This window comes from Protopterus annectens, chromosome 3.part0, assembly GCF_019279795.1.
Source record: "Protopterus annectens isolate FY-2018-M chromosome 3.part0, PAN1.0, whole genome shotgun sequence".
Taxonomy (NCBI): domain Eukaryota; kingdom Metazoa; phylum Chordata; order Ceratodontiformes; family Protopteridae; genus Protopterus; species Protopterus annectens.
The window spans coordinates 135,454,725-135,477,955 of NC_056731.1; the positions used below are offsets into that span (position 1 = coordinate 135,454,725).

At 41.2% G+C, this 23,231-nt stretch overlaps 1 protein-coding gene across 1 annotated transcript in view; it reads left to right on the top strand.

Annotated features, from left to right (window-relative positions):
• Window positions 1-23,231, top strand: part of MALRD1 (MAM and LDL receptor class A domain containing 1) — a 3,217,568-nt gene that overhangs the window by 245,909 nt on the left and 2,948,428 nt on the right. The gene's annotated exons all lie outside the window — the stretch shown is intronic.

A 23,231-nucleotide genomic window follows, 5' to 3' on the forward strand; every position in this document is an offset into this window, starting at 1 on the left:
CTGATGCCAAACTAATGATCTTCAGACCTGAAGTGTCAAATGCTGGGTGCTCCAACACTGGGAATGGCACAGAGACTGTTTGTGATAATCACCTCAGTGTCAAAGAGTCAAAGTGCAATCACTGCTGACACTGCAATGTCCACACAAACTACTGACTCTGTTGTCTCCTGGGGTTGATGCCAAACTGATGATTTTCAGACCTGATGTGTCAAATGCTGAGTGCTCGACACTGAGAATGTCTCAGAGGCTGTTTGTGCTAATCACCTTAGTGCCAAAGTGTGAAAGTGCAATCACTGCTGACACTGCAAAGGCAATCAGTTCAGTGACAAAGATTCATTGCAGACAGCATGGGACCTAGTAATGGTGGCAACAAGGAGTACAGCATTAATGTTACCAGTACCAAAGCCAATAATGTGGAAGATGTAAGGTATCTTCCCCAAAGAGAACAACATGATAATTGTTGCTGATTCTATTATTGTGAACCAAGACCAGGCCCAGAGGAGGAATAGTAGAAGGGGAGGTAGATGGAACTTCTCAGCCTGTGGTTGTCACTGTCTGAGCTGAAATAATACCATACTAAAGTTGAGCATTGATGAAGGATGAAACCATATATATTTCCACCAGTGTGGTACTCCTGCAGAAACTATGAGACCTAATCAAAGCAATTGAAAGAGGTCTTGATGAAATTAACTGGAGATTTTCTTCTCAGAAAGAAAAGCTGCCTGTGAGTTGTCTCAGTGTTGAGCCCTCTGCTGCATTCGATGATTCCTGTAAATGGGGAAAGAAGGCTTATTAGGGGTAGACAAGCTAGGTGTTACTCTGTATGTAGGAAGGAAAGAAATACTAGAGATTATAGCTGATGCTAGTTACTCAGACATTGACCAATCCCCGACTTTACTCTTTTCTTTTGTCCAGCATAGGCACAAAATGGATGTGGTCGGTGCAGAGTCCATGAGGATGATACCATTTACCATGAGTTTGTTTTGACTTTCAGCCAAAGTCTTAGAAGTAAAGTCCTTATAAATAGCACAGTCATTAGTCAAGTGGGAAGTCACTAAACACACTTCTTAAAACCAGATTTGCCTCTCTTATTCATCTCATATGAATAAGCTACCACTCATACCAAATAGTACTGTGACAAATACTACTTTTGCCCTGAATCATAAAAAGTGAAAGAAAAGATTAAGTGCCAAGTGTGCTAGTGCCCCAAAATATGACTGGGTAGGGAGAGAGATGGTAGGAAAAATAAATAGGAAAGAAACTGAGTTAAGCAGATCAGAAAAATGCTGAAGCAGCTTACTGCGGAAAAACAATCAAATAATAAGTAAAATGACAAGAAAATATAAAACTTGGCTGCACCAAAAAGTATCAGATACACACTCTGCATATTTGAGTTGCTTGGAGGTATTGTTTTAATAGTGGCAACATGAACTGCAGAAGAAAACAGGAGCAGAGGGTTGTGGGTAGAAAGGTGCTTGCATTATGAGGATTTCATAGCCCTCAGTAGAGGGCACCTAAGCCACCAGTCCAGCAGTTCTTGTAGTTCCAATGTCTGGACAGGACCTGAGAAATACAAGTAACATTTTTCTCTCTCTTAGATTTTGCATTGGTGAAAGAAAAAAGCAGGTGATATTTCTATGTTAATCAGGTCTCACACTAAAGAGGAACAGTAACGGAAAACACTTCTTTGTCTTTTTCTTAGGTCTCACTCTAATGAGGAAGAGTAACAGTAAATGGTTCTTTTTCAATTGTTCATGTCTTACACAAGGGCTAGTAACAGGAAACAGTTATTTCTCTTTCATTCTCAAGTCTTGCACTAACCTTTATCCTTCTTTTCACCATTTTTACCCTGAGGAGCAACATACTTTTCAAGAACAGCAAAAATGAATTAAAGTCTCTTTCATTAAATCTCCCGTAGTACATGGGGCAATGTATTTCATGTAGAACAAAACTTAATTACCAATGTCTTGCCTAATCTCTAGAGTGAAAGTAGCTAGTTGTACATTACAGTTTAGTTGCTGTTAGCTAGTAACATATGTAAAGGGGGAAAACTGTAGCAAACTCAGGGAAACTGTCCTTAAAGCATACAACTTTGAGAAATGAAGAAGAGTCATTTACTGTTGGCTTATGCAGAACAGTTAGTGTTTCTGACAATCAGTGACTAGTCCATGCAAAGACTCCAGTTATACTTAAATGATGACTCGTTAGATGATCTGAATACTTGTCAATAATTTACCCCTCCAGTAGGTCATGTAGCTTTCAAATTTCTTATGTACTCAGGTGGAAATTCCTCAAGTGATGCAAATCTAATTTTCGTCTCAGTTCTGTAATAGTTTCCTTTATTTGATATGAATATAATCCAATTAGGAAACATTATGTGCAATTGTTAATGTATATTACTTAAATCTCTGTAAATGTATATTGCTGAAAGTCTGTTTAAAAATATTTGTAAAATGTTGGAAGTTTTCTCCCTAGGCTCTGCTGAAAAGGGGGTTTTGACTAATCTCGGTCATATTTGATTCCATAACTTTTCCCATTTTGTCTGTGACCTCACCTTAAATAGGTAGCTGCGATAGTAACCTTTTCACTTATTGAGCTATGTTAGAAAAAAAAAAACTCATGCTGTACATATTCTGCATAATGCAGTAATGAAACCTGGTATTACAAAGGCAAATATGAAACATTTACTGAGATGCAAGGCAAATGAATGCCTATAGTCTAAACAGGCAGACTCTCATGAAGAGAGATTTGCAAGAGCAAGAATGGAAATTCTTGGGGTTACCATAGCCAGAATAAGTGGTGAGTTTTCATGTGGGCTATCATACAATCTGTGACATACCTCAAACTGTGGATTTTCCTGTGATGTATCATGTAACCTGTGACATACATGTGGAGTATCATACAAACTGTAACATACCTCCAGTTCTGAATTTCCATGTGGGATATCACACAACCTGTGACATACCTCAAGCTGTGGATTTTCCTGTGATGTATCATATAACCTGTGACATACATGTGGAGTATCATACAAACTGTAACATACCTCCAGTTCTGAATTTACTTGTGGAATATCACACAACCTGTGACATACCTCAAGCTGTGGCTTTACCTGCGGAGTATTATACAACCTGTGATATTACTCATGGTGTGAATTTACACGTGGACTAAAACTCAACCTGTGACATACCTCAGGGTATGGATTTACATGTGAAATATCAAACAATCTGTGACGTACCATAAGCAGTTGATTTACATGTGTAGTATCACACAACCTGTGACATACCTCAAGTTGTGGATTTACCTGTGAAGTATCATACAACCTGTGATGTACCTCAAGCTGTCAATCTATGTGTGGAGTATCACACAAACTGTGATATACCTCAAGCTGTGGACGTACCTGTGGAGTATCACACAAACTGTGATGTACCTCAAGCTGTGGATTTATCTGTAGAGCATAAAGCAATGTGTGACATACCTCAAGCTGTGGATTTACATGTGGAGTAACACACAACCTGTGATGTACCCAAAGCTTAGGCTTTACCTGTGGACCATCTTGCAACATGTGATATGCCTGAAGCTGTGGATTTACCTGTGGAGTATCACACAACCTGTGGCATACCTCATACTGTGGATTTCTCTGTGGTTTATAGGTTGCTGCTAGGCTAATGACCACTAGGGCACTTACAAGCCTAGCCATGCACCTAAAATCCATTTAGATCCCAAGTATCATAGGCATCTATATGTGGAGGATACATATTAGTAGGGAGGTAACCAAGGAATTTGTATGGGGGTGTTAGTTGGAATAGTACTTTTCTTATTGTTGACTTCTGTCCATAAGGGACATGGGGGCCAGACAGGGGATACATTTATGACTTCCCATCCAATTTCAAGGTTTCATTTGAACAGGGTTTGGGTGAAATCTGTTTTACTTGGATGAGGAGTCTATTCCATTGTATTGGGATCCAAAATGGACTTCAGATAGATCTCTTTCTAGTCCAGTGCTTCAGAAATTTCAACAAACTTTACATGATATGCGTCACCCATGTCTAAGGTAAACATATCCTTTCTACTATTAGGTTCATAAAGGGATAGTAGGCTAACTGTCCTGAAGGAACATTTATGCCTAGCCAATAACCTGAGGTAAGAATTATACCCTGTACTTTCTGTCTATGATGTAAAGACATTAACCATTATGCCAAATTGATCCCACAACCTCTGACATACCTCAAGCTGTGGATTTACATGTGGAGTACCACACAACCTGTGACATACCTCAAGCTGCGGATTTACATGTGGAGTACCACATGACCTGCGACATACCTCAAGCTATGGATTTACCTGTTGAATGCAAGCATGACTGTGCAATGCTCAGTGCTGTGCATTTACTTATGGATCTGCATTTTTTTTTTTAATTTCTCTAGAGTCTAAGTTGTGGTGGTTAAATACACATTTTTGTCTGAGCTGTAGCACCAAACAAAGGAACTATATGGACTTAACAAATTTCTGAAAACTTTTAGTTGAACTCTAAATGACCTGAAGTGTATAATTCAGGTATTTTTGGTTGAAAAGGTTTTCAATTCGATGTACTTGTTCTATAACTAAACTGCATTACATAGACAATATAACTAAACACGAAGCAACTGAAAGAGTCTGCACAAGGTTAAATATATCATGAGTGGTTTGTTTAAAATGTATCACATGACATTATATACATTCATGTGTGTGTGTGTGTGTGTGTGTGTGTGTGTGTGTGTGTGTGTGTGTGTGTGTGTGTGTGTGTGTGTGTGTGTGCGCGCGCACATGTATATATAATGTGGAAAGTAAATGTAATACTGAACACCACGATGAAATAAAAACCTCTGCACAAAGATAACAAGTCCATAAAGGTGTGAGAATAAAATAGTTATGTGCAGAAGTTACCTAGGCAGTCCACGGAACAACAATGTCAGATAAAATAAGTCCAAGCTCAAAAAAACACAAAACTCTTTGTCTCTTCAGACCAATTCAGCTCCAAATAAATCCAAAATTTCAATAAAGACTCTTCAGTCAAACTCTGGGTAGTAATTATTGGCTGCAGTTTATTGTAGAAACAGGTGAGCGCTTTCGCTATTCAGCTTTTTCAAACCATGATGCACCATTAAAACTATGACCATATATATACTAGCTTCAAACTAATTACATAATTAGTTTCAGTTATTTTAAATAATTAACTAATTAAAGTTAAAATCTAATAGAACTGCAAAACTTAATAGTATTTAATACATAAAACAATGCTTAACTCATTTAATAAAAATATATATATTCCAATAATTATCTATATATAAAAACATTTATACATATATCTAGTCAAGCTACAGACATTTAAAAAATAAATAAGACATAAATATGCATTCTAAAAATAATGAAAAAGAACCATTCCACAACAAAAAGAGGCTTATAGATGTTAATATCTAGAATATTATGGTATACTTCAGTCTTTACTTAATATATGTTAGTAATCCAAAGATTCCATTCTTAATTAATATTTAAACCTTCTTTTTTTCAGTTTTGGTTTAATGGGAATATTATCATTCAGTCCCGGGGGACAGTGTGCTTGTAGTCGTATAATCCAGTCTGCCTGTTTCTACAATAAACTGCAGCCAATAATTACTACCCAGAGTTTGACTGAAGAGTCTTTATTGAAATTTTGGATTTATTTGGAGCTGAATTGGTCTGAAGAGACAAAGAGTTTTGTGTTTTTTTGAGCTTGGACTTATTTTATCTGACATTGTTGTTCCGTGGACTGCCTAGGTAACTTCTGCACATAACTATTTTATTCTCACACATGTATATATAAATAGCCAGTGCCAATAGGAAAAAGGAAATTGCTGCTTTAATGAGAAAATATTCTGCAAACCACAATTTCACCAAACAGAAGGCTATTTCCATGCATATCTGTATCCAAATGTAAACAGCAAATTATATAAGTTCATAGATTCACATGACCATGCTCAAATAACAAACCAGGATGTAAACATCAATAGCACTAGTGGGACTGTTTGATTTGTGGAGATATAAGAGATCTACTACTACTTGATTCCTAATGATTTGAAAAACAAGGCAAAGATCACTCGCAAGGATTCTGTAGGACAGTGAACACAGTGATTCCAGCCTCTTCTGGAGGATCTTGCCTTTCCATGTCCCAAGGTCTGTCACAAGACTTGCATTTAGAAGTGAGATGTTCTCTATAGTATAAGATAAAGGGATTGTTTACAAAACTAATGATATTATACTTTTTAGTATTTAGTTTTAACTCATTTTTGAACACCAGTTGTTGGCATATGTGAGTTCAAGCTGGGGCTCCTGCATATAAAAGGGTGGCTTGAGAATGACACCATATTTATAATTTGGAAATCTATGATGTAGATGTTGAATATCAAAATGCCATCATGTTGCCTCGAGGAACATCACCAGTCACCTTAATATTCACTGAGGATGCACCTGCCACCCTCACTACATGGGTTCAGTTTATTTATTATGTTAGCATGTGGTATGGTGTCAAATACTTTTTAACACCCTGTCTGCAATGGCTGCTTCCTTTGGCCTACCCTAGTTATCTACTGTTAGGTATTATCAGTTTACACAGGTTGCAACAGCATTAGTGTTAGACATATTAGAGGTTTCTATAATCCTCTGATCAATTAGTGCTAGACATATTAGCGGTTTCTATAATACTATGATGGATTAAAGTTAGACATATTAGAGATATCTATAATCTGAATAATTAATGTTTGACATATTAAGAGTTTCTATAATCCTCTGAAGGATTAATGTTAGACATATTAGGGATGGCTATAATCCTCTGAAGGATTAGTGTTAGACATATTACGGACATCTATAATCTTCTGAAGGATTAGTGTTAGGCATATTAGGGATATTCTTGGTTAGAGAGGTGGTGCTAGAATACTGTTTTGTTAGGTGTTTTATTTCTTTCCAATTTTTGGGATTGTTGGCAGCAGACATATGCCTATTTCTAAGATAAATGGCTTTGTATGGGTTTGTAGCTATTATGTTTCTTAAGGACAAGTACTTTTAATTGAGAATATTAAATTGATTATCTTTCCAGGTAGGTCAAGCTTTGCCCCTTTGCCTTATAAGAATTTTGTTTTCAATGATAACCAATGGCATTTCTGGTTTCATAGCCTTCAATGTACACAAGGGAAGATAATGTTTTGGGTAGCATAAAGACTGTCAAAAAAGTGTAATAAGGCACTTTCAAGGTCATTGATTTGATATACTGAGACCAACTGATAGAATTCAGAAGAGAACAGAACATAACCAGTTTATGTGGAGGAAACGTTTGACCGGTTACTATTTGAGGTGTAGGTTTTATAGCTTTGAATAGCCAACAGGACAGCACTGGACAGCGGTTACTCAAGAAACCTGGCAGAATTTCAATCCACTGAAAGGCCAAGTTGGTAAAAATAAGATCAAGAGGAGAATGCTTTCCTGTTTTGAGGTTAGGCCTGGTTGGATGGTTTATAATTTGCTGCAGGTTAAGTTATTGCAGCATGCTGTTCAGCATTTTGGCTTTGTGGCCATTGGCATTCAAGTTAAAAGTCCCGTGCAGTAAGTATATTCTGGCTAGGATCATATGGGAAGATTTGAAGATTGTGTCTCATAAAAGTGGGGAATATAAACAGAAGTAATGTTTATTTATTTATCATTTGTTTGTTGGGAAAATCTGACTTGGAACAAAGCCAGTTTTCAGCAAAAGCCCAGGGAGAAACGCTGTAGATGTCTGTCTTTGTAACATGGGAGGAAACCAGAGTACCCAGAGAAAACCCACATGAACACAGGGAGGACTTGCAGACTCCACACAGAAGGCACTCCAGTTGAGAATTGAACCAGAAAAGTTCTTGCTGTGAAGCAACAATGCTACCACTGTGCCATCCAGTTACGTTGAGAATTGGATCTAATGACATGCATGGAGTGCTCTGTTTTGTCTTTGAGCATATCTCATAGGATTTTATGTGCCAGGTCATTCACCCCCACATATATCACTACCATGTCATAACTATATAGCTTAAGGGACTTTAGCACCTTTGATTTGTCAGAGATCTTGGCTCCTGTAAACCAACTCACTGTCACCCTTTCTTTGCCCGTCCTCATGAGAGTTGATGTATGTCTGATGAGGGTGTAATAATTTTGGAATGATGCATTACATGATGACTATGTACTATGTCAGTGTTTGATTTATGTTCAGCCCTAGATTTATTAGGTCTTGAAGGCTAGGCAAGGACTGTTTAATTGCATCAGTGTTTAACATTTTGTTGCGTTTTTCTGTGCTGTGGTGGTGTATGTTGGTCGCAGGTTGTGTTTGTGAGAGGGATTCCTCCGTTATGGTTTAAGTACTTGCATCTCTCATATGTAGATAATGACAAGCAAAGCAACATTTCATTGTCTGTGAGCATCAGATAATTATTATACTGCATGGGTATACCTCAGGTTCACAGGTTAATAGCAGGTTACTAGAATAATGGGCCTAGAGCCCTTATAGGCCTTGCCACATTTATCCCAAGTTGCCCCAAGTGTTGTGAGCCTGGCAACTACTCCTAGAATACAGTAAGGCAATTTATGTTATGAAAGCCTAAGAAAAAGGTTTCAGTAGTTAGTAGTTCATTGGAAATAACATATTTCTTATATCACGATAATGTGGTTTAAGGATTAATTAACAGATGGCTCCTAGTAGTAGTATAAAAAGGGCTAAATTAGTATTACTTGAATGTAGCTTAAGGATTTATTAGTTGATGTCTCATATGTGTAGAGTAAAAGGGGATAAAAGTAATAAAGATAATATAAATAAGGACAATTCCCAGTTATCTGAGATAGTACCGAGTGTGAATCTAGTAAACAGTGTGAAAATACAGAAATAGTCTTTTACTGAGTATGAGAATGACTATTGTAGGGAATTTGAAGCCAGAACAGCTTGCATTTAATTAGTACAGGGTTATGCAGCACTGTGCACAGCAGTGCTCCATGCTATTATTTGAAAACCAAAGAATCCATAGAAAATTAGCCAGGACTTCAGCCAATAATGCCTACCTTCAGAATGCAGTAGACTTTTATTCTCTGCCACAGAGCAGCTACCACTGGTTCTTAAAAGCTAGCATTCAATCAATAATTAGCTGGACACAAATTATGACGCTATAATTTGTTACTCCATCACTGCCTGCAAGTGAGATAATTTCCCCACCTGCAGATAGAGAGTGCAGTTGGTTTGTTACCACAGCCCAAAAGAGACAGACAGACAGACAACCAGGTTGTCAGAGAGAGTAAGAAAGACCTGAGTGGAAGCTGGTGAGTAAACTGTTACACTAGGGAGAAACCTATAAAGGTTCTGGTACAGGCCAGTACTGATATGGGCCAGGATATCATGGACCTTCAGGAGGTTATATACAACTTATTCTGAACTACAGCACCGATCAAATGAACTACATAGACTGACTTTCTATGAGATTTTAATTAAACTGTAAGTGACCTGAACGGGATATTCATATTTTCTTTTTAATGGAGGAACTTGGATATATCTGCACTGTAAATAAACTGTATTTTGTAATTGCGCTATAAATTACTCCATGCAGGAACAGTGTCAGAGCAGAAATGTATTCAGTCAGTAACTGAATACATTTCTACATCTGAGCAAACAGAGGCAGGACAGCTCATGGAAAGCATGTATTACAGTCAAACACACATGCCAATGGCCAAATATAGGGCCACTGGCATTAATAAATGTTTATTTTTTTTTTACATTAAACTTTTTTTATTATTGGCCGATTACAGCCATTTAAGCTTAGGGCAGCGGTGCGCAAATGGGATCGTGCTGAAAATAAAAAAAAAAATAAATGAGAAAAGTCAATTTTAAGATAATTCTGCATTTTGCCATTATAGTCAATGGCATGCAGAATGTAAACAATATGAGGGAGCACTGGTTGTCAAGGGGAAAGGGTCCGTCTAGGTGCAGTATCTAAAGATGTGCACACTGGGATATGCAAATGAGGAGAGTTATACTGAATCACAGATTTCCTCAAAGTGTCAGCTTCCACCTAACCGTGTAGGTGCAGGAATGCAACAGTGCAAGTATAAGAGCTGAATGACATCATAAGGGTGTGTGTCATGCTTGCTGTAAGCTCATTGGAGCTCTGTGGCCCGTGTTTGCCCTTAGCTAAGGAAAGCTAAGGAAGGGGGTGTGTCTGAGGCTGTATTGTCTTATTCCATGAAATGCAGAGTGTGATTGCGTCCAGGCAGGGCCATTTCTGCTTAAAAGAGCTTACATTAGTTAAACGGGTATGTGCGGCACGCACAGGGCATAAAAAAAAAAAAAACAGAGGAAATAGCAGAACTATTTACATTTGAGCACCGGGTATATGTGGCGTGCCTCAGAGCTTAAATAGGGAGGAAGTGGGAAGGGGAAACAGCAGTAGGAAGGCAATCAAGGAGAACTAGCATAGCTGGCAGGTGGAATGTATCAGAATCAGACAATTACACATGCAGCAGCCCAGCTCACTAATATAAACTATGCAAACACACTACAGACTGTTTTTGCCCCACAAACTCTCTGCAAAAATAAATATATTAGAGGCTGTTGCTGCTTTACTCCATCAATATGTGCTAGAGACTGAGGGTGGCGAGGAGGAGAATGCTGAGAACTGACCCACAGTGAGGTGGATGAGAAGAGTATACAGACCCAGGGTAACCTACCAGGGCCTACATAAGCTGAAGATAGTATTGCACTATAGGGTAGACAGGCACATTTTACAGCAAATTGTTGAGCTGTGCCAGCCATGCCTTACACACACAACTAATAAAGGGGAACCCATCTCATTGTATACCAAGGTATGCCTAAGCTTAAGAATACTAGCCTCAGGTACCCTCCAAAGACCAACTGGGGATATCATGGGGGTTTCACAGGCATCAGCAGCCAGGGTACTCCACCAGTTCCTGGATGCCATGACACAACATGCCAATGAGCACATATATTTCCCCACCGCCCATGAGGCTCTGACCACACGTATGCATCTCTTCCACCGTATAACAGAATACCATGAAATAGTTGGTGCTGTAGACTGCATGCACATCCACATCAAAACACCACCTGGTGAGTGGGGTAGGGTCTACATAAACTGCAAGGGCTTCCCCTCCATCAACTGCCAGGTCATGTGTGATGCCCAGGGCATTATCATGAATGTGTGTGCTGGCAGCCCTGAAAGCTGTCATGACTCCCACATCTGGCATTGCTCACAGCTGTATCAGGCATTTTCCAGGGGGGGCATCCCATAGGGGGGATAGTGGCTATGCACTGAGGACGTGGCTGATGACACCCATCAGAAATGCACACAGACCCAAACAAGAACACCATAATGAGGCACACGCTCAAACCAGGATCATTGTAGAGTATGTGTTTGGGATGCTCAAGTCACAGTTCAGCTGCCTTGACATATCCAGTGGAGCCTTGCAGTACTCTTCAGCTACATGTACACAAATGCTCATAGTATGTGCCATGCTACACAATATGATCCTGCAGAAACAGCTGCAGAAGGGACAGCACAGAGCAGGGTCACACAGCCCCCCACTATTGCCAAGGCCAGCACAGGCACAGAGGGACTTACAGGAGGAACATCCTGAGCCTGCCCCTGTAGGCAGAAGGAGGTGTGCACAATATGCCCAGGCCTTGGCAAAGAGGCAACACATAGTACACACATTGAAACTGTATGGGCCTAGGGACTGATACCTCTCTCTGACTCACACAGACAGTAAAAGGGATACCAAACATGACACTACCTGAGCTTTACCATATACAGGGAGTGTATTATATGCATCCAACATAGTCAGCCCTCCAGCACTGTCCTCAATACTGACCCAGCAACAAGGTAAGTCACTCTTCCTATCAATAACTGAATGAAGTATTATGTTTTCATGCTTGTATGTATGTATGGCTGCAAGCATGCAAGGGAATTGGGTGGCTGAATGGGATAGCAGCAGACAGCTATATGGGACAGATATATGGGGCAGGAGGAAATTCATAACAAATATTGGTGTCAACATACTAGACAGTACTATACAAGGTGACATCTCCTACTGTAGTACATGTGATGGCCCAAAGAACTCTGGGTGTCAATAGGTCACACACATGGATTTCAGTGAGGGTCACATATCTACCACTAGCCTCACCCAGCAGGACAGGTGTAGATGACCATGAAGATAGCTGGGCTAAACCCCCCAAATGATGGGAATGGTGAACAGCCCCCCACCAGACCTACACAGGCAAACTACAACAGGTCTGGCAGTTGCATTCCAGTACTGAGGGTAAGAAGTCTGAAACTGAAATATATGGTATTAAGATCTAACATGTGTACTCCACTGATATGCCTCCTGTCTGCACGATAGGTCACAATGCAGTATGAAATGGAAGCCAGCAGAGTAACTGCACCAGTACAGTCATTTCAAATGTTAAAGTCTGCAGGTGTGCAGCTCGCCCTCACAATCCCATGTAGAAATGCAGTAACAGAGGGCTTGCAGCACTCTCAAATAGCCTACAGTCCTCTGGCAAAGGCCCATGCCTTCACCAATAGTGTCAATGTATGGAATGTCAGGGGGTCCCAACTAACAACCTAACAGTAAACAGAAAACAATTGCAAGGCCATGTTGATGAATGACAGGAACATGCCTCCCCATGTCCTACTGCAAGGACTGTGGATCAGGCCATAAATACTACTGGGATAAAAGCCCATCTATAGGGATACCTCTGAGATATTGATTATATAATGTTAAGTGGAGGAGAGAATAACAGACGGGGGTGTAGAAACATGGTTGTCATGGACTGTGTGAAGTCTGAAACACTAATGTCTGCCCATACTCCTCCCGACTGCAAACTCATGAATGAATAGCCACAAAACCGCTTGTAAAGCACAATGTAAAGGTAAACTGACCAGATATATGAATCCTGCCTCTGGATAACCTGGATGTAGCTCTACAGGTGAGAGGTATGGGCCGAGCAGGATATGGCCATTCCTTGAAGTTGAGAAAAGCAGAAGGAGGGGAACCCTAGCCAGCATACTAACAAGGTGCTGCACCATTTGCACAGGACCAGCAGTCTATTGTCTGTAGCTACCCCTCCTCAATGGCAGGTGTGTGGTAGAATGTGTAGTTTATATGCCTCATAATATTGGTCTCAACTGCATTAATCTCATATTTCCTGGTAAATAACTGTGAGCAAAGAATGATAACTTTCAGTAGTCGATGACATGACACAACACAGTGTAAAACAGAACATATGTCAGAATATCTACGCTACAACCAAACATGTCACACAAGCAGCACAGACAGTAATAGTTCCAGTATCCACTGTATGTTAAGCCCATTGTGTCTCCATATTGGCAACCTATCTACAGATATCCTGCAGAAGCAGTTTTCTAGGTGCAGCTGTAGCACACAAAACCCTGAAATGGAGTCCAACCCTCCCTGGAATGGATGCACACACTCAATATAGAAGGCCATACTGGGCATGCACCTACACGTAGGGAAATGAAGCCCATGTCTCACAACACAGTGGACTTCAGTTATTGGTTATTCACAGCTGTCTGTGCACACACACACCAGATTGTACACCATTGATACTTCAGACACACAAATTGGATAGGAATACACACACATATCTAAGGCAAACATAATATAATATGTCAAACATACACACACACAGATGTGGAGAAGAGAAAGACAGACAACAACAGAGAGAATCCAATTATGAGGCCTGTCCCACCACTAGACATCCCATTGGCTTATATCACATGATGTGCTGATGTCATTCACTGTAGAAATACCTGTTGGTAGCCCTGGGCCCTATAGTGTCAGTGGTGCTTGTGATAACTGTGTAACACTACAGTACAAACAGGTATCCATGTAGCAGTTGTAAACTCAGTCCTGTCAAATGTAAAGTTGTGTGTGAGTGTGTTTCTAGATGAATGTGGTTGAGGCTATTCACACTCACTAAATCTCCTGTACCCCTCGTTCATCACCACAGCTGATGTCATTCACCTTCAAAGATACCTTTGGACAACTCCTCATCATATAAGCTCTGTGGCGCTTGCAGTAACTGCATAATACTATAGTGTAGAAAACTAGTTAGGTACAGAGTTCCAATCCTGTTCCTGGCAACTGTGGAAATGTGAGTGTTTGTGAGAGAGAGAGAGAGAGAGAGAGAGAGAAAGAGTGTGTGTATTCTTGTACAGACCTGATTTTGTGGTCATTCACACTTACAACACTTCCCTTACCCCTCCTTTTAACACTGCCGCTGATGTGACTCACCTTCAAAGATACCTTTGCACAACTCTTTAGCATGTAAGCTCCATGGCTCGTGCAATAAATGCCGAACGATGTAATAGCAATAACTACATAGATATAGGTTTGACTCTCATCCCTGGCAAGTGTTTGTGTGTCTACATATGTATGTCTGTGCCTCAAAGATTTTGGCCCCATTTACGCCCAGTACACATCTCAGTGTCTGACTTTAGCAGTCCTGCAGATATCATCCACCTTAGAAGCACCTGTTGCCAACCCTTAACCATGTAAGGTCAGTGGTGCATGTGGTAAATGCGTAATATAGTGCCTGAAAAGATAGGTATAAGTTTGAACCTCACCCATAGCAAATTTAAATGTGTGTGAAGGGTAAAATATTTTTTGGAATCTTTCAGCCACTACATCACCCAATGCCAGCATTTACAAGGGCTGGTGATGTTCCTCACCTTAGAAGTACCTTGGGACAACATCCACCCTATAAACTCTGTGGCGTGTAACATAACTGCGGTCCACTGTAGTAGCAATACAGAGCAAGGTAGGGGTTTGAAACTCAGTACTGGCAAGTGTGTGTCATCAGTATCCTGTGTGGGGGTTGGTGTGATTGTGTAATAACATGATCCATTGGGGGTGGGTTTTGCTAAATTATTATGTTGAGGAACAGTATTCATAGTTTAGTACTATGCTAACTGCCCTTGCAAGCTATTTTAGGACCTAGCCAATTATCCCTTGTGAGACTCAAACCCTGCACCTTGTGTTTGTAAGGCAAACACCTTAGCCATTAAGCCACACTCCCAACCCCATGTATGTCACAATGCCCACATTACAAGGCCAACATATGTCAAACACCAGAGAGGTTGGTGTAGACAATCCACAGCCCTAAATGTGACAGTATGGATTAGTGAACAATATAGGCAACCCTGCTATTAATCAGAGACCACTCTCCACCCACGTATCATACACAAACACACTTGGCTAGGCAACAACCACTAAATTGTTAGTTCCTCTGCATATTGTCTCACAGATAGTACCCATGGTGTGATTGCAGTGGACTACATGCCTGTTGACCACAATAGTGCCACTGACATCAGAACGTACTTTGATGTGTTACATCTTTTGACTGTGTGTTATCCAGCAAGTAAAAGGCATGGCACCCTGTTCTATCCCCTCAGTAGCCCAGTCAATGTGTACAGCGGCCCTTTTGCTATGTTCCCCACTGGAGAGTTGCAACAACTGTAGAGTCTCCAAACATACCCCACAAAGGAATACCATGCCTTATACAAATGCCCTGTATGGACAGACACCACTAACTCCACTGAATACCCATATCATACTGTCAGTGTAGGTGCACTCACTACCTCTGTTTCATAGCCAGGTCTCAGCAAATGAGGTCAGGAAAGCTACATCAGAAGATACCAATTTGTCCACAAAACATGCCCCAGAGACATCAAGCACATTTCCACATGTCAAAGAGCATGCATGTGGGACATGTGTACAACCCAGACACTGTCCATGTTATGGAATATAGATCACATACATGGGAAGCAGTGCACATCACTGGCCACCCACAGTAGAAACCTGTATGAGTGGATGGGGAATAAAATACCCACCCCTGGGAACCACTGCAGTGACTATACTCCTGAGCCACACTGAGTACTATTGTTATGTGGCCTGATGCCAAGGTATACCCTTGGGCTAGCCTTGTAGAGCCTTCAGGCCCATTCACCTACTACACATCTGTGAAGCAATGAACCTATGGATCTCAGTACTGGCAAGTGTGTGTGTGTGTGTGTGTGTGTGTGTGTGTGTGTGTGACTGTGTGTATGTGTGAATAGTAATCCCAGTGTGTTTGGTTGGTGAATATCCCCTGTGGCTGTGGCTATTAGCAATCAGAGGTGTGTCCAAACCAGAACATGTACCAGTCTCCATTCTACAACAGATGTTGTACATCAACATGTACCTATGTACAACCCTCAGCCCTATAATCTGTAAGGCATATGCAATCACTGTGTTACAGACCAGGAATTACCATGCACATACTGTACCCTGCCTATGAGATCGTGGATGTGTCACCACACTGCCATACCCTGTGGTCTTGCTGCAGGCCCACATTCTGGTGACATAGACACCTAGAATGGACATGGGATAGAGCATGTGAGAACACAGTCACTTAGCACTTCACTTGTGGGGGGAGAGAGTGGTAAAGCTGGTACTGAACATGTTGCCAAGAGTGTGGCCAATATCTGTTGTCTCAGGATAGATATTAGCTTTGTGCAGTATCCCACAGCACTTGTGTTTCATGCTGAAGCGGTTGTTGATGTAACTATTAAGGTTGTTGTAACTGTTGTCAGTGTCTGCTGCATCTCTACTGCCATAGATGCCTGTTGGTAAACTCCATGAGGGTCCAAAGTTGTGAGTGAGGGTAATAAAGGAGTTTAAAAGTCATGGGACACCACCTTTCCCTGCAACAGTGTCCGCCTCCTGATATACACTTTCGTAATGGCAGAGGACAATCACATTGTCTCCCAGTGTTTGGAGGACACTGTCTGGGTTCTCTTGGCTCTGGCTAGTACCATGCATGCATGTACCTATTTGTACAGTGCCTATGTGTATGATTCCACAGTCATGTAGCTACATCCTATTGCCATGGATGCAGTGAAGACATCCACCCCTATTTTCATGGCTGCAAAGTCAGCTTTGGAGAGTTTCTGCCAGGTGGTTATCTTTGTGGGGGGTGTGGCTGACATGTTGAGTTCCGTGTTGATTATAGCCTATGTGAATCGCACCATACAGGGATTGATTTCTGGGCATGAGCAATGGTCCCATATTTAAGTGGTCAACACAGTTCAAGGTTGTTGCATCCTCTACCATGGGTTAGTATGAGCTGGTCTAGGGCAATGGAAATGATGAATCCCAGAAGTGTTGGGCCACTGTACTGGCAATTGGCTATATTCCCCAGGTGATGGAGGGGTGGTTGAAGATTCATATTATGTCAGTGTTGCATTGGACCATCAGAGATGGCAGGGTGTTAAGGAATGTGCATTAACAGTCTAGGAACATAGATGTGGTCCCATAGCAGGCTATGGACTGGATAGCATCATTACCCCAAGGCAGTTGTACTGGAAGTATCTCCAATGTATTATGATAGGATGCTAGTCTGGAGGTGTTCCTATCCATAATGAATATGGAGACAACACCACCTGTGGAGGTGTGGTCCATGTTTGGGGGCTCACAGCTGTGGAATGCATCATAGCCTGATACTGCAGGTCTGCTGTCTGCTACTGTGAACCACCTCTCCATTACAGTAGACACGTGTCCTCCACTCCAACAACTGGTATGAGTGACTGCATCCTGGCAGTTAGATGTCCACTGTTTTGCAGCATAACCCTCAGATTGCATACATGTGTAGCTGTTAAGTTGTTATGGTGGCAATAACATTAGGAAGGCTACCTAATAAGGCAGCATAAGGGTGGCAAGACATGTCACCAGTACCTGGCAACCCAGCGGTGACAGATGTAGGGCATCCATGGCAGGTCATTGGGTTTTGGTATTCATGCCATCCCAGGCAGAGAGGTCCTGGATCCCCTGAGAATAACACATAACACGTAAGCCAATGTTGCAGTCAACCATCTGTTGATAGTACCACAGCATCATTCTGGGTAACAGTGGTACACTGCCCAGGGCTACTGTCTCACTTGCCTGAACCGCATAATCAGAAAGTTCAACCATGTATCATGTCATGTAGTCCAGGGAGTTGTGTCCCAATTCATTCACACCCACATGAATACAGAGGGATACTCGTAGTTGTTGTGGAGTGACATGACTGGCTGTGTCATGTGTTAGATGCTGGCATGTGATTAATATTTGGCTACCTGCTCCATATTCAACCTAGTGAGTGGGATGTGTTTGCCTCAGTATTGAGTTAGCCAGGATCGCTGTATTGTGCAAGGTAGTTAGCCTTAGGGCCTTCAGTTGGGGGCACAATGTGTAGGTTTAATATGTATCCCTTCGCATGTGCCATGTCGCGGAGTCTAAGTGGGTGTCTGCCTTGCTGGTCTGTGCTATTTGGGTAGATTTTTATTTTATTTATTTTACATTTGTTGACCGGGCTAGTCTAACTGGATATATGTCCATTTTCAGTAGAGGCCCGAGGAGATAAGCTCCAAGACATGGTACAAATAGGATAATCCAAGTACAAACAAATAAAAAAATAAGAAATAAAATCTAATATTCTAGTAAAAATAGCAATTTTCCTGGTATGGAAAAAAAAGCATCAACAATGGTAACGTGTATTTCAGCATAGAGGTTGTAACAGGATGTAACACTGAGGTAAAAAGTCACAAACAGTGCAAATTGAAGGAACTTAGATAATAATGCAGGTTAGGTCAGAGGTAGATAAAAGGAAATAATCATAGTAAAAGAGGAAAAAAAGAAAGAAAATCATCAGTACTTGCAACATGTGAATTTCAGCAGAAAGGTTAAGCAGGATCTAACACTGAGGACATGCAGTATAATATAGTGCTATTTTTAAGTATGGTGACGTAGTATAGGTTAAGTCAGAAGTGAAAAAAAGGGAGTTTGATGTGTAGTATTGTAGCAAAGGATTAGCTTAAGAAAAGATATATAAAGAGGATGGACATAGTGAAAAAAGGTAGAACAGAAAAATATAATAAGGTGGGAAAATGTAGTAGAGGATAGTAGGGAGTGGATAGGTAAGTCAAGTTGTCTCTTGAGTGCCTCTGGGAAGGTGGGTGTGTGGCTTTTCACTGTATGTCATGGCTGTCAAATTGGGTGTCATGGTGAGCTACATATTGCATATGGCGTGGTACAGGTATTGATTTTATCCTCTTGACCTGCTAGCCCATTATTTGCTAGAGAGTGCATATGCCCACATTGGGTGATATATGGGTAACGCTCACAGGTCTGAGTGTTTGGAGTTTAGAGGGGAGGGTTGTCTATGTACATGCAGCAGTTGCAACAGTGTCCCAGAATGGACATGTGCACCAGGTCAATGGGTGAAAGCACAGATAACCACCCTTCAAACATGACAGGAGGGATGTACATAACTAGTAAGTACTGGGGAGACATCTGTGATGAACGAGTACTGCTGACGGCTAACAGGTATGCCACACTTCATGATACAATAACCTGGTGAAGTGAAAAGCCATAATGCTAGCTGAAGTGCAAGACAGAAAGAACTAGCATGATATATGGGTGGAACAGAAGACAGACTGTCTGCCACCTGTAATACTTTACCACAGCTGTGAAGTATCAGCAGCTTTGGCCATGTAAAAGTTCAGTAAGCTCTGTACCATGTGCAGTAACTGTGTAACACTATAGTAGACATACCTAGATAGGTAGGAGTTCTAATCCCAATACTACCAAGTGTGTGTGTGTGTGTGTGTGTGTGTGTGTGTGTGTGTGTGTGTGTGTGTGTGTGTGTGTGTGTGTGTGTGTGTGAATCATGTACCATCTGGCTCATACCATTTTTGACATGTGTACTACCCTTTACACTTCCCATCACTCCAATTTAGTAGACCTGTTGATGTCATCCACCTCAGAAGTACCTTTGGTTGAGTTGTAAATGTATAAGCTCTATGGCGCATCTCATAACTGCGTAGCACTAAAGTAGGAATACCTAGATAGGCAGGAGTTCTAATCCCAATACTGGCAACTGTGTGTGAATCATGTACTATCTGGCTCAAACAATTTTTGATCTGTGTACTACCCTTTACACTTCCCTTCACTCAAATTTAGTAGACCTGTGGATGTCATCCACCTCCGAAGTACCTTTGGTTGAGTTGGAAATGTATACATTCTGTGGCTCATCTCATAACTGCATAGCACTATAGTAGGAATACCTAGATAGGCAGGAGTTCTAATCCTAATGCTGGCAACTGTGTGTGTGTGTGTGTGTGTGTGTGTGTGTGTGTGTGTGTGTGTGTGTGTGTGTGAATATCATATCATGTGTGGCTTATACCATGTTGATGTGCATACCATTCATGGCTGGTGATCACCTCCTGCTGCCATTCCTTTATACAGTGTGATGACAGCATCTGCCACACATGCAGTAGGTTAAACCATTATACAGTCCTCTGTACAGATGTGTCTGGAATATCCATACGTTTGAAACCTATACATGGTGGAAGTGGTCTGTGTGCCTTAACAATGCCCATGTATGTGATATTATAGCCAAACAGGCCACAGTGAGTATACTGACACATATGGCAGCATGAGGCATCATACCTGACTGAAACATCATGCTGATAGGATGTCTGTCACACTCACAGGTGGCCTGCCTTTTAGGTGCAATACATGAGTACAGATGCTTGGTTTTACAAGTGAACTGCACCTGTTATGGGTCACATTAAAGGCTGGAAGAGGTGTGGACTGTCATACTGTGGTTCTAATTAGTATCTAACATGAACACCTTGCATCTTAAGAGGGGTGTGTACACAATTTATATTCACTGTATACCAGTTATGTGTCATGCATGACTTTACCTTAGGATGTTTGTCCAGCACAATTTGTTGGCATCTGTCCAGACGTTTTGGCCCTGACAAGTTGTGAGGTATGCTACAGGAATGTTGAATTCATATCAGATAGGCCTCAGTGGTGACCACTGTGATGCAATACAGTTAACCCCAGCACAAGTGAACATGCACAACAAGCAATATAGCTATTACTTAAAGCAATATAGCTATTACTGATGGTTGTGTGCATGGTAAATTGTATGTGCTTCACATGCCTGGGGTATTGCCAGGCAACAACAGAACAATGTAATACTCACCAGCTACAGGCTGCTGTCCCATATGCAGACCAGAGGGTCCTAGGTAGTTGTGAGAGGGGGTTATTGTCAGCAGGTGCACATGTGGCCTTGGTATAGGATGGGTGCAGCATGTCTGCACATCTACAGTATTAACCGCAATAATACACAATGTCCTGTCCTCACCATAGATGTGCACCTCTATGCATTTGAAAACCCCATCCACAACTGCAATCGGACCTGACACATGCATGTAGATACAATACAGATACATGTATGTCTGATACATTAGTGTACTTATCTCCACTGGGCCCTTACCTGCACACCCCTCATCCAGTGTGTGTGTGTGTGTGTGTGTGTGTGTGTGTGTGTGTGTGTGTGTGTGTGTGTGTGTGTGTGTGTGTGTGCGTGTGTGTGCGTGTGTGTGTGTCTGTGTGTGTGTGTGTGTGTGTGTGTGTGTGTGTGCAACCCACCTTCACAATGATTCCCTCAATGTCATGGCTTGTGAGTTTGGAGTGTGGTCCAAGTGTGGTGAGAAGCTCCTCGGTTGGTGTCAGTGGGGGCTGGATGGCTGGGGCACCACCTGTGGCTAGCCAGTCCTTGGCTACAGCAGCAGCCCATTGATGGGCATGGCATTTGAGGTCTGAGGCCTGATGCTGCACATGCATGTATGTTCTGCTGTGCAGTCCGGCATCATGTACCCTGTGGACTGCACTGTTACACAGGGCAGTCCTCTCCTGCACATCATCTGCTCTCCATCCACATGAGAAGGCATAATGTCCAATCACATATTGAGTGATGATGTCTGTTTCCCTAACAGAGAATGCTGGTAGGTGCGCAATCACATGAACAGGAAAAGGTTACAGGACCTCATATGGTTGTCAAAATGCACATCAACTTTGCATATTACTTGCAAATAATCCAGACTATCCCGGAAACCTCCAAGCAATCATGGCTATAGCAGCTTGCATTACATGCCTGTCCCTGAGCTATCTTATTCCTCCCCTAAAGTTGGAAACTTGACTGCATAATCCTCTATCTCTGAAATGTACTCATTTATTTTATGAATACAATTCTGCACTGACACTGTTCTAGCACGGAGACCTGGCAGCTTGATGAATCGCTAAATCACCTGATTTGCATGGTTTTCACCAGCAAATGAGGTGATTTGCATATTTGCCAATTTTCCATGCTGGAACAGTGTAGGGTCTCATGCATATGAAAACGGCACTATCCTGATTTGCTCGGCAACCATTTTCTGTGCAGGAGCTCCTACACTGCTCCTGCATGGAAAACACAGCTTCCTGAATCCCAGGGAGACAGTAAACTCAGAAAAGTAGGAACATTTGGTCTCTAACAAAATATAAACTTGTCTGAATTGCAAATATTGATAATGCTGTAAAACTGATTTTTTGAAGGAAATGTACACAGACCAAAATAGTGTAGTTACTGACAATACTTAAATAAGTAGATGTGAATGCTTATATCTAAGAATATCAGGAGAAGAGCCGACCAAACATTTCTTTCAGACAAAACATAAAACATCAGTTTAAAGTAGCTACATTATCATGACTTGTACAAATGTGGATCACAAAAAAATTACCTTTGCTCTTCTGTTCTTGCTAAGGTTCTTGTAAAAAGTATTGTGCACAAATATCTTTTCTCCCATTAAATTCAATCTCCCACAATGTGACTAGCAAGATACATCACATTTATTTATATATTTTTCAGGACATTTCATAAACACAATCAGTGTAAGTATCTCACAGACTGGATCATTAAGTTAAATAAATTCACCCTAGGGTTCACGTCAGTCATCCTGCTAGACAGGGGTCCAGGGAAGTAAATATTGTGGGAAGAAATAGCCAGGGAATTGTTATGGCTAGGCTTGTATAGGCCCTAGGGCCAATAGCCTAGTACTAATCTATGAACCACTTAAAGCTATGGAATATAAATGACAAGCTTTCATAAAACCATAATAATTTAGTATCACATCCTACCTTATTATGTGTCAGCCTCGGCCATTTATGACTAGAAAATGAAGGAACAACTATATCTGCATGCCAATAAATTTATTTTGCTATAAAACACTGTATATGAAATTTTCAGTTATGTCATATAAGTTCTATGCATA